An 11438-nucleotide genomic window follows, 5' to 3' on the forward strand; every position below is an offset into this window, starting at 1 on the left:
ATTACGCACGCCGCGAGCTTACGCATACACAGTACCACATGCGTTCACACTTATAACACGAGATCACACGAGGCCACGATCAGCTATTAATGATTTATTATATGCTACCTGCGAATTGATGTTGAATCAGTGAGTCGACGAGGCTGGCCTATTCCACCCAAACCTGTACCTATTCCCTATTTATCGGCTTACGCTACCCTACTTCACCTCCCCACTCACTGTTTGGTGCCCGCGGTGGTTCGCTGCTCCCGGTGCTAACAGCGCACCTCGACGCGTCGCACGGACGTCCGGGTCGCTGGCTGGAGCTGCTGCGGGTCCGCTGGCCTGGAGAGAACCGTCCGATTTCCCCTTTGCGCTTCCCATTTATCCTGATTCCCGGACCCCTACCCCCTTCCCACGCACCGTGCGCCTTCGCTATGCTAATTAATCCTTTGTCCGCGCGGCGTGAACTCCAAACAATGGCACGCGCCCCCCTCGCCCGGGCCAGGCAGCTCCGCGGTGCCTTTGTTCCGCTAATCAATGAGCGACCTGCACGGCGCAAATTCCAATCAATCCTTTTCTCACGCAGGCCCCCATCATCGAGGTTCATGCGGCGGTGTTCATCACAAAGGCCCGTCGTGGGAAGCTGTGCATGGCTCCTCGCGCGCCTCCCCTCTCCCAATTATTTATACTAATAGCCTTATCCTTTAACTCCCCTAACAATGGTGCCTGCGCGCTCAAGCGTAATTATCCCAACCCTCCATGACTATGCGCAACAGCTCCTGCGGTCCCGCTATTCGTGCTGTCCCGTCCCTCCCCTGCTTGCCCCGTCGACCCGTGGGGGTGTGTGTGGGGGGAAAATGCACCTCAACCGCGGTGGCCGAATGCCCCATGCCGCGACCACACCATATTACGGCTGGTCGCAGCGCCGCGGCGCAACGTAGCACGGGGGAGGTCGTCCAATTCCCTGATCGCCGGAAACCGTGAGAGTTAACCCCGATAAGGGTTTCTCGGATAAAAACCGGTCGGCCAGGTGACCTCCCCTCGGAGCTCTATGGGGGGGGGGAATGCGTGCGGGTGTGTTCGTGTGAGGTGAGGTGAGGGGGACGCGGGGTTGGCTCCATTGCTTGGTGGTGGCGAAGTCGGTGGTTTGGGCGCCTGCTGAACGGCTTCGTGGCGGCGGCATCACATTTTAATCTGAAATGTGAGAGACATTTGAAGTGCATATCCGTTCTTACAACAACCGTGATGCACTGCCCTCTGCTGTTCAGCTCGTAGCTGCTCGACTTATCTGACGAGGCGAAGTGGCCACACGAAAAGCCCTCGTGACCGTGGCGGACATGTGAGTTCAGTGCCAAGCCTGAATGTCCCCTGTGACTGGCTATGAGTACTATGGGTTTATGATGTCCTTACTATATTGTGGTAAATAAGAACAACTAAATAATACCATGGCATCAACAGTAAAATCTCGTCTCGGGCGTAGTATGTTAGCTTAATCGTTTCCAATTACTTCCGGAACTGAGGGTTGAAACCTCTAATGCTCTTGAGTCGACATTATCCATAATGCTATTGCGGATATTTCTCGTAAATTGTGCTTTAGCTGACCGAAATGTTAACTTTCCAAGTAAGTGTTTTTTTTTCATTAGGTGTTATTTTTGGTTTTGAAACGACGGTGTTTTATTTTTTACTTTTAAGTATCGCCATGTAAAAGCTTTAAAGGCGCCCATAGAGTAGAGGTACAGGGTTTTACCTCATATAAGGATAGTGGGAGCAGCCCAACTCATACTTACCTGACAGGGGAGGCACCATGATCACTTAGGTGGTCCTCCCAGGGCGAGGCTCATCCATTGCACTGCGGGTGGGTTGACCCCTGCGATTTCCCCAAATGCGGGAAACTCGACTGTATAATTTGTGGTACTGGGGGACTGCGTTCGCGCTATCCCCCGAATTTTAAAGAAAAAAATGTGCTTGTGGTGCTGCAACAAAAATTTGCTTAAACCGGTTTGAGGTCTTTTGTTAAAATGAGTGGGCTACACAATTATTTTTTTTTATTTCAGTCTTGCAGACCAGTTGATGATTACCAATTGGCGTAAAGCTGAGCAATCTGGTGGTTTAACACAACAATTACACCATGAAAACAAATTCAGCGCAATTGACCAAACACCTTGAGCCAACGTAATCCGCAATGCCTTTTGAGCTTTATACGCAAATACGCTTTCAACTGCGTTTAATTACACAAACCTTACAATGTGTATTATAAATAACTTCGCTTTGCCAATTTATATTTTAGACGTCGGCTATCACGACGTGTCAAATTGGGTGTCATCATAAGGGTTTAACAACGGATTCTTCCATGACCCATCCCAAAAGAAACCAATTATGAATCAATTAAATCCTCTCTAAACTTATTTAATTATCGTTATTTAACTACTTCAGAAGGGCCCATGGAGCGAGGCACAGGGTTTGGATACATAGAGGAGTTGGCAACTCTCCTTAAACTTGCCTGACAGGGGTGACACCATGATCATGTTGGTCAGTGGTGCCCTCAACTGCTCAGAAGAAGGGAGCAGAGCTGATGAATCTCCGCAGATGGAGGAGTCTCAGGAGATGGAGGTTCACCGGCAACCAACAAAGACCCAGACACCTGGGGGTCGGCACCACACTCACCCCTTCGGCCAGCCGCAATGCATCTGGATGGGCTGGTGAGATCACGGGAGGCGGGGGGGACTGGCAGACGGTGGCATTGGGCTGACAGGCAAAACCCTCTGATTTTAACATAATTTCTATGAGAACTTAGAGTTCTATTCAAGTAATTTAGAGTAAAATAGCTGCGGATTCCTGGACTATTGCGGGGATCGGTTCTTTCTGCTCATCGTCCAACAATCGCCATGCACTGCCCTCTGCTGGTCACCCCGTAGCCCTGCTTATCTGATCGGCACAAAGCGGGTGAAATGTCCATGTGAATGCAGAGCCAAGCCTAAAAGTTCGCTGTCAATGGCTATGAATTATATCAGTTGATGAAAATGTTTATTATAGTAAGAACGGTGCCTAGTTATAGTTGTGGCATTTAAAAAATAAAATTACTTCCGTAACTGAGGGTTAACCCTCTTAAATGGAAACTTATCTTGAGTCAGCATTACCCAGAATGCTATTGAGAATTTTACTCGTAAACGATGCCTTAGTTAACAAAAATTTTACTTTCCAAATGCGTAAGTATATATTTCCGTAACGTGTTATTGATAGTCTATTAAACGACGGTGTTTCTTTATTTAGCATTTTTAAGTATCGCCACGTAAAAGCTTTATAGGCGCCCATAGAATAGAGGTACAGGGTTTTACCTCATATAAGGATAGTGGAAGCATCCCAACTCATACTTACCTGACAGGGGAGGCACCATGATCACTTAGGTGGTCCTCCCAGGGCGAGGCTCATCCATTGCACTGCGGGTGGGTTGACCCCTGCGATTTCCCCAAATGCGGGAAACTCGACTGTATAATTTGTGGTACTGGGGGACTGCGTTCGCGCTATCCCCCGAATTTTTAAGGAAAAAATAGAATAATTCATGTACAGTACGCGTCTTGCTGTTAATATTAACCACAGTGACGTGCGGGCAGGGGAGCCAGAGCCTCACCTGTAATACTCCAACGAAAATAACTGTTGTGAAAAGTAAGAATAAAATAAATATTGCGATTTTTCCACTTATCTGTGTTATAAATGTCATTTCTGTACGATTCCAATATTTTTTTTTACTAAATTTGCGAAGCTCCGCTGCACATACAGGAAGAAACGAGAGGTGAGGCAGCGACGAGCTCAGCCTCCCCTCTGATTGTGCAACCCCTCACTCAGTAACTGGATGGAGCGCGGCCAATAAGCGCGTGCCTGTTACTATCTCAGTATGTCACCAATGTAATGTTTGAAGACCCCTTCATTTCATGTCCTCGCCCTCCATACTCCAGGTAACGTATTTCACGTACGTGTATAAAGATATTTAGGCTCGCTGGTCTCGTCATGAAACTGCAATGAAAAAGCACCAGGGGAGGCAGCTATCACATCTGCCTCACGGAGGGGAACGTGTCTAACACGCCCCCCTCAGTGCGTCCACGCCCCCTCAGTGTTTGAATCTCACCGCAAGTCACTGATTAACCAAATTAAAGTTTGAGCACCTGCTGGTTTAACACGCAAATTACTCCGTGAAAACAAATTCAGCACAATTAACCAAACATAGAGCCAACGTTATCCACCACAATGCATTTAGCAGCTTTACACACAATTATGCTTTCAGCTGCGTTTCATTATTTAAACATAAAAATGAGCATGATAAATAACTTTTCTTAACAAATTGATTTTTATCATTACATTTCATACGAAGACATCTTGAATGAACAAATTATTTGACATTGTGGCATTAGTGGTATTTTTCATGACTTTTTGATCGGGTGTTTCCTTGAAAAATGCATTAAAGCACTAAATGAAAATCGCTTACTCTTTGGTTTTTTCGGTAAAGTCACGTAGGTATAAAATATAATAAATGACGACGTTTCGGGCGCAACACAAGCGCCCGTCATCAGGTGGGAAAGCATGGTCTGCTGCTGATTCAGGAGGTGGGGTCGGGGACTTACAAAATGTTTATGAGAACTCAGAGTTCGCTTAACGTAATTTTTCGTGAAATTGCGGAGTATTCCTGTACTCCTGCCTTGTTATTTCTGTGCACAGTCCAACAATCGCCATGCACTGCCCTCTGCTGGTCAGCCTGCTTTTCTGAAAATAATTACTTCGTTAACCGAAGGTAAAACCTCTAAAATGACAACTCTACTTGAACCAACAGTACCCAGAATGCCTTTATAGATTTCATTTGTTAACGTTCAGCTAACATAAATGTTCCTTTTTCAAACTAGTGTATAATTGAGTAACATTTTATTCTCATTGTAAAACAACGGTATTTAATATTTAACTTTTATAATTATCGTCACGTAAAAGCTTTTTGAGGGCCCATAGCGTAGAGGTACAGGGTTCTGGATCATATATGGATAGTGGGATCAGCCCAACTCATACTTACCTGACAGGGGAGGCACCATGATCACTTAGGTGGTCCTCCCAGGGCGAGGCTCATCCATTGCACTGCGGGTGGGTTGACCCCTGCGATTTCCCCAAATGCGGGAAACTCGACTGTATAATTTGTGATACTGGGGGACTGCGTTCGCGCTATCCCCCGAATTTTTAAGGAAAAATAGAATAATTAATGTACAGTACGCGTCTTGCTGTTAATATTAACCACAGTGACGTGCGGGCAGGGGAGCCAGAGCCTCACCTGTAATACTCCAACGAAAATAACTGTTGGGAAAAGTAAGAATAAAATAAATATTACGATTTTTCCACTTATCTGTGTTATAAATGTCATTTCTGTACGATTCCAATAATTTTTTTTACTAAATTTGCGAAGCTCCACTGCACATACAGGAAGAAACGAGAGGTGAGGCAGCGACGAGCTCAGCCTCCCCTCTGATTGTGCAACCCCTCACTCAGTAACTGGATGGAGCGCGGGCAATAAGCGCGTGCCTGTTACTATCTCAGTATGTCACCAATGTAATGTTTGTAGACCATTTCATTTCCTCGCCTTCCATACTTTTTTCACGTACGTGTATACAGATATTCAGGCTCGCTGGTCTCGTCATGAAACTGCAATGAAAAAGCACCAGGGGAGGCAGCTATCACATCTGTTCGCCCTCAGTGAGTCCACGCCCCCCTCAGTGTATTATCTCACCGCGCGTCACTGATTAACCAGAGTCAAGTGTGAGCACCTGCTGGTTTAACACGCAAGTTACACAGTGAAAACAAAATCAGCACAGTTAACCAAACACATAGCGCCAACGTTATCCACCACAAAGCTTTAGTCACAATTATTCTTTCAGCTGCGTTTCATTATTTAAACATAAAAATGAGCATGATAAATATCTTCGCTTAACAAATTGCTTTTTATCATCACATTTCATACGTAAGAAAAAAAATCTTGATTTGAAATCATTATTTTATTGTTTGCACTGAACCAGGTCTCATGATCGTGGCATTCTCTTTCCTCTATTAGGGAGCCCACCAGCATGTATTTAAAAGGAAGAAAAATCACGCACAACATGCCTTTGTGCTCGGAAGTATATTTTCAAAATAACGTCTTTTGCCTCTTAAGACATATGGATGAGATGAAAATGGAACGATTGCAAATAATCATTGAGAATATGCACAGTCGGCATGACAATGAGACAAAAATATTACCACATGGATTATGTTAAACATATCAAATTGACCGTTCAAGAAGTTAAAGTGGAAGTGGCCCAGGACACGTGGCTTGAAGCGATGATGGCTTTGGTGGTCGAGAATAATGACGTCCACCGTGGTGATGAAATTTAGCTCGTGTGCAGCATCATGGAGGATGGTGGCAACTTGAAAATGCTTTCATTGGGAACAGATTCATCATTGCCGATAACGAATCTTACAAATGCAGCCGGTGTCACGCCAGTGGTGAATCACGCGTATAATTGAAGCTTTCGTGACTGCAAAGATTCATATTCTTTGGTTTTTTCGGTAAAGTCACGTAGGTAAAAAATAAAATACATGAAAACAACTAAATTCAATCACGACGTTTCGGGCGCAACACAAGCGTCCTTTTTCAGGTGGGGACAACGTAACAAAAGCGCAACCACTTAATTGTGGACGCTTGTGTTACGCCCGAAACGTCGTGATTTAATTTAGTTGTTTTATTTTATTTAATTTTTTACCTCCGTGACTTTACCGAAAAAAGCAGAGTATAATTGTGCACACTGCTAGTTGCTACCGGTTCGCCAGATGTGTGTTTTTGTTATTACTTAAGAGAAGGCAATGGTGCTCAGGGATTGGACCCAGAACACCACGTGCACGGTAAAGCACGAGGCACGTCCCCAATTTGGACTGACAAAATGTCGATAACTACTCAGAGTTCGCTTAACGAAATTTTTTGTGAAATTGCGGGGGATTTCTATACTCCTGCGTGGTTCTTTCTGCACACAGTCCAACAATCGCGAGGCACTGCCCTCTGCTGGTCACCCTGCTTGTCTGAAAATAATTACTTCGGAAACCAAATGTAAAACCTCTAAAATGGCAACTTTACTTGCACAAACATTACCCAGAATGCATTCATGTATTTTGTAAACTGCTTTCAGCTAACATAAATGTTACCTTTTCAGACTAGTGTATGTTTGATTAACATATTTGAATAACGTTCTCATTGTAAAATGACGGTGTTTAATAATTGAACATTTTCAATTATAACTACTTAAAAACTTACGAAGGCCCATAGCGTAAATGTAGCAGACTTTGCTTCATATAGGGATAGCGGGAGCATCCCAACTCATACTTACCTGACAGGGGAGGCACCATGATCACTTAGGTGGTCCTCCCAGGGCGAGGCTCATCCATTGCACTGCGGGTGGGTTGACCCCTGCGATTTCCCCAAATGCGGGAAACTCGACTGTATAATTTGTGGTACTGGGGGACTGCGTTCGCGCTATCCCCCGAAAGTTAATCAAAAATAAGATTTTATTCTTTGGGTCTTTAGGCAAAGCCACGTCGATAGAATAATTAAAAACAATATCACGACGTATCGATTGCAACACAAGTGGGTAAAGCGCTGCGAAGGCAGAAAGTTATAAATGTTTGAGAGGGGGGTGTAGGCTCGAGATTAAATTTGCATGTAGATGTTAAATCAGCTAAATCCTGACAAGCGGAGCTGTTGTGGTGGCCATTGTATTGTGAGAGATTATCGTGTCAATGTCAAACATTTGGCTTGGAAATGTAAGCTCGGAGAGAGCTCGGAAAGGGTTTGCGACAGTCACCGAGGGAGGCCTTCGACATGACAGTGCCGGGAAGCACCTGCGGCCAGAACGTCAGAGGCACGCACAGAAGGATGAGAACGGACGTAAATAGGGGACAGCTGGACGCTTATAACTGGGCAGACCAAGTTGAGGGTAAGGAAGCAGAATAATCGAGGGCAAATACATCTGGATCAGAGGGCTCACAACCAATAAAGAGCTGTCACTAAATGACGTCTCAATTGATACATTTCAAGAGGATGTTTCCTCTCAAATAAGACCTTTCAGTATTTTCCTTTGACCTTCATTGCCAATAGGTTTCTAGACCTGATGGAGCGTAAACGCTTACTCATTGTTGGTTAGGGATATGCCAGATGCAAAAAAAACAATAAGCAGGCAAATTAGGTGAGCTGTGGCATCTTTGCATGTGAGAGGGGATCTGGGGCGACAGCAGGCGAGACGTAACGCTTAACACGGAGGAGGCTTTCGCGACCAATATTATTCATAATATAGGTTTTTGGGTCAGATCGCGTTATTTATAAATGTGTCGAAACCCTCCACCACCCGACACGGACAATAACGAATCTTACAAATGCAGCCGGTGTCTCGCCTGTGGTGAATCACGCGCATAATTGAAGCTTTCGTGACTGCAAAGATTCATATTCTTTGGTTTTTTCGGTAAAGTCACGTAGGTAAAAAATAAAATACATGAAAACAACTAAATTCAATCACGACGTTTCGGGCGCAACACAAGCGTCCTTCTTCAGGTGGGGACAACGTAGCAAAAGCGCAACCGCTTAATTGTGGACGCTTGTGTTACGCCCGAAACGTCGTGATTTAATTTAGTTGTTTTATTTTATTTAATTTTTTACCTCCGTGACTTTACCGAAAAAAGCAGAGTATAATTGTGCACACTGCTAGTTGCTACCGGTTCGCCAGATGTGTGTTTTTGTTATTACTTAAGAGAAGGCAATGGTGCTCAGGGATTGGACCCAGAACACCACGTGCACGGTAAAGCACGAGGCACGTCCCCAATTTGGACTGACAAAATGTCGATAACTACTCAGAGTTCGCTTAACGAAATTTTTTGTGAAATTGCGGGGGATTTCTATACTCCTGCGTGGTTCTTTCTGCACACAGTCCAACAATCGCGAGGCACTGCCCTCTGCTGGTCACCCTGCTTGTCTGAAAATAATTACTTCGGTAACCGAATGTAAAACCTCTAAAATGGCAACTTTACTTGCACAAACATTACCCAGAATACATTCATGTATTTTGTAAACTGCTTTCAGCTAACATAAATGTTACCTTTTCAGACTAGTGTATGTTTGATTAACATATTTGAATAGCATTCTCATTGTAAAATGACGGTGTTTAATAATTGAACATTTTCAATTATAACTACTTAAAAACTTACGAGGGCCCATAGCGTAAATGTAGCAGACTTTGCTTCATATAGGGATAGCGGGAGCATCCCAACTCATACTTACCTGACAGGGGAGGCACCATGATCACTTAGGTGGTCCTCCCAGGGCGAGGCTCATCCATTGCACTGCGGGTGGGTTGACCCCTGCGATTTCCCCAAATGCGGGAAACTCGACTGTATAATTTGTGGTACTGGGGGACTGCGTTCGCGCTATCCCCCGAAAGTTAAACGAAAATTAGATTACTTTGGGTCTTTAGGCAAAATCATGTCGATAGACTAAATAATACAGGTAAGGAACAACAGTTCCCACACTGCGCACCAGGGATTATTTGTCTGTCGTATTTCATAGAGCGCTTCGGGCGGGCTCAGCACCACGTGACAACGCCGCCCCACGCAGCTTGCACCGCGTGACACGGATCGCACGAATGCGCTTTCCAACCAAGTTCCTACCTGCCCACTCCGAAGGAACGTGTTATCACGACGTTTCGATTGCAACACATCAGGTCAAAAATATAGCGGGGGAGCTGCTAAGGCAAAAGTTTGAGAGGGGTGTAGCCCAAGGGTCAGTGGGCGGGGCTAGAGATGAAATTTGCATGTAGATGTTAAATCAGCCAAATCTTGACAAACGAAGCTGTTGGGGTGGCCAATGTATTGTGAGAGATTATCGTGCCAATGTAAGACATTTGCTTGGAAATGTAAGCTCGGAGAGAGCTCGGAAAGGGGGGGGGGGGATTGTGACAGTCACCGACGAGGCCCTTCGACATGACAGTGCCGGGAAGCACCTGCGGCCAGAACGTAAGAGGCACGAACGGAAGGCTGAGGACGGACGTACATAGGGGACAGCTGGACGCGTATAACTGGGCAGAGCAAGTTGAGGGTAAGGAAGCAGAATAATCGAGGGCAAATAAATCTGGATGAGATGGCTGTTAGGCTGGCTCAGAACCAATAAAGAGTTGTCACTAAATGATGTCTCAATTGACACATTTCAAGAGGATGTTCCCTCTCAAATAAGACCTTTCAGTATTTTACTTTGACCCTCAGTGATGGAGCGTAGACGCTTACTCATTGTTGGTTAGGGATATGCCAGATTAAAAAAAAAAGTAACACATTCCTGCGGAGGGAGCTGGTAGGAACGTTGGGTTGCTCGGTCAATGGCCAGGGTCAACGGCGGCGTGGTGTATTCCGCAAATATGCCCGACTGTGAGGGCGGGCACAAGCCGGCGTGAGTAGGTTAAACGTTGAGTTTTATAAGGGAACCACGGGGTGACCAGCCCCTCTCCACCCAGCCCCACCCCCCACCAAGCCCCTCCCCACCCTCCCCACCCAGCACCTCCCCACCCTCCCCACCCAGTCACCTCCCCACCCTCCCCACCCAGTCACCTCCCCACCCTCTCCTCTCCACCCAGCCCCACCCTCCCCACCCACCCAGCCCCCCCCCCTCCCCACCCAGCCCCTCCCTCCCCACCCAGCCCCTCTCCACCCAGCCCCACCCCTCCCATTTTTGAATGCACGACGGACGGACGGACACAATAATCCCCTGTGGGCTGGTGGAACCAGGAGGTTCCTACCAGTATAAGCAGGCAAATTAGGTGAGCTGTGGCATCTTTGCATGTGAGAGGGGATCTGGGGCGACAGCAGGCGAGACATGACGCTGCAATGTCCACTCATCCTCCCAGAGGGACGTGTATTTTCTTCAGGAATGCCATATATTCAATGACTGATACCTTCCAGAACTACAGAGCAAAATATAAATGTTACAATTGTCCGGTTTAAAGCATAACCATATCACAATTTGCCTTTTTACAATGGTAATTTAGAAGCAAATACATTGATTTACCAATGCATTTGAGCTGCAAGGTATTATTTTGCGTAGAATCACTGTGAAACTAAGTGCTTACGGTTTCATCATTCCTGAATTAAGATTTAACTTTGGAATTGCTCTCAAAACTGTTTGATGTTGATATTGCAATTTTAAAGTCACCAATTTACCGTTCTAATTGCGCTTTTTATGTCTCGGTGGTTAGTTTCGCTTTGATTTTGGGTAAAACCATGGCTTACAGATAAAATGTGTTGGTAAAGCAGTGTGAAACTTAAATTCTGCTTGAACAGCATAAAAAAACAATTAACCAACGCCCCCTAGTGGTGACAAAAGTTGATCATTTTGCATATAAAATCTACACCTTTTAATGTCTTTC

General features: G+C 45.5%; 5 non-coding genes across 5 annotated transcripts; all 5 read left to right on the forward strand.

Moving 5' to 3' along the window:
- Window positions 1-1761: 1761 nt before the first annotated feature.
- On the forward strand, window positions 1762-1925 carry LOC144936760 (U1 spliceosomal RNA). Its single transcript, XR_013637470.1, has one exon. It is a non-coding gene; the product is annotated as a U1 spliceosomal RNA (small nuclear RNA).
- A 1424-nt stretch (window positions 1926-3349) lies between these two features.
- On the forward strand, window positions 3350-3513 carry LOC144936767 (U1 spliceosomal RNA). Its single transcript, XR_013637472.1, has one exon. It is a non-coding gene; the product is annotated as a U1 spliceosomal RNA (small nuclear RNA).
- A 1514-nt stretch (window positions 3514-5027) lies between these two features.
- Window positions 5028-5191, forward strand: LOC144936803 (U1 spliceosomal RNA). The gene has a single exon (XR_013637484.1). It is a non-coding gene; the product is annotated as a U1 spliceosomal RNA (small nuclear RNA).
- A 2168-nt stretch (window positions 5192-7359) lies between these two features.
- On the forward strand, window positions 7360-7523 carry LOC144936770 (U1 spliceosomal RNA). The gene has a single exon (XR_013637473.1). It is a non-coding gene; the product is annotated as a U1 spliceosomal RNA (small nuclear RNA).
- A 1776-nt stretch (window positions 7524-9299) lies between these two features.
- Window positions 9300-9463, forward strand: LOC144936774 (U1 spliceosomal RNA). The gene has a single exon (XR_013637474.1). It is a non-coding gene; the product is annotated as a U1 spliceosomal RNA (small nuclear RNA).
- Window positions 9464-11438: the final 1975 nt, after the last annotated feature.

This window comes from Lampetra fluviatilis, chromosome 1 (genome assembly GCF_964198595.1).
Source record: "Lampetra fluviatilis chromosome 1, kcLamFluv1.1, whole genome shotgun sequence".
NCBI lineage: Eukaryota > Metazoa > Chordata > Hyperoartia > Petromyzontiformes > Petromyzontidae > Lampetra > Lampetra fluviatilis.